Raw genomic sequence first — 1,292 nt, 5'->3', positions numbered from 1 at the left:
AGTCTTCTAGAATAAGACACCTCAGGAGAATCCAGAGTAAGGGGGCGGTGAGTAAAGAATCGAAGCCTGATTGTTGGAGGCTGGAAGTGGAAGTGGGGGAGGGGTGTAGCTTGCCTGTGTTAAGCCCTGAGGCGAGGGGGGATAGGGGAGTGAGTGGAGTCGAGGCCTGATTGGTTGAAGGCAGGAAGTGGGAGTGGGGGAGGGGTGTAGCCTGCCGGAATAAGACATCCTGAGAGGAGGGAGTGGGGGGTGGGTGAGTACAGGAATCGAGGCCTGATTGGCTGGAGACCGGAAGCGGATATAGGGGGAGGGGTGTAGGCTTGGAGGCGGGAAGCCGGAGTCGGGGAAGGGTGTAGGCCTGCTGGAGTAAGACATCCTCAGAAGAGGCGGCAGTGGGGGCAGGGGGGATTGAGGGTGAGTGGAGGAGTGGTGACCTGATTGGCTGGAGGCAGGAAGTGGGAATGGGAGGAAGGGTATAGGCCTGCTAGAGTAAGACATCCTGAGGAAAAGAGGGGGTGAATGGAGGAGTCGAGGCCTGATTGGCTGGAGGCCGGAAGCGGATATAGGGGGAGGGGTGTAGGCCTGGAGGCGGGAAGCCGGAGTCGGGGAAGGGTGTAGGCCTGCTGGAGTAAGACATCCTCAGAAGAGGCGGCAGTGGGGGCAGGGGGATAATAAGCGGGTTAATGGAGGAGTCAAGGCCTGATTGGCTGGAGGCCGGAAGCGGATATAGGGGGAGGGGTGTAGGCCTGGAGGCGGGAAGCCGGAGTGGGGGAAGGGTGTAGGCCTGCTGGAGTAAGACATCCTCAGAAGAGGCGGCAGTGGGGGCAGGGGGGGATTGAGGGTGAGTGGAGGAGTGGTGACCTGATTGGCTGGAGGCAGGAAGTGGGAATGGGAGGAAGGGTATAGGCCTGCTAGAGTAAGACATCCTGAGGAGAAGAAGGGGGTGAGTGGAGGAGTCACGACCTGATTGGCTGCAGAAGAGGTGGGAGGGGAGCACAGGGGCATGGAAGGGATGGGTTTTAGGTGCTGGTGTGAGTGGAGGAGTTGAGGCCTGATTGGCTGGAGGTGGGAGTAGAGGCAGGGGTATAGACCCACCAGTGTAAGACCTGGGGAGGAGAGGCAGAGGGAGGGTGAGTGAAGGAGTTATGGCCTGATTGGCTGGAGGTAGCAGGGGGAGGGGGAGGGCACTAGGCTTGTCAGTGTAAAGACCTGAGGAGGAGTGGTGAGATGGGGGTGCATGGGTGAAGTGAGTGGAGAAGTTGAGGCCTGAGTGCTGCAAGACTAGTTGGGAA

The sequence above is a fragment of the Myotis lucifugus genome, unplaced genomic scaffold (genome assembly GCF_000147115.1).
Source record: "Myotis lucifugus unplaced genomic scaffold, Myoluc2.0 scaffold_4, whole genome shotgun sequence".
In the NCBI taxonomy this organism is placed as follows: domain Eukaryota; kingdom Metazoa; phylum Chordata; class Mammalia; order Chiroptera; family Vespertilionidae; genus Myotis; species Myotis lucifugus.
This window is presented reverse-complemented; position numbering follows the sequence as displayed.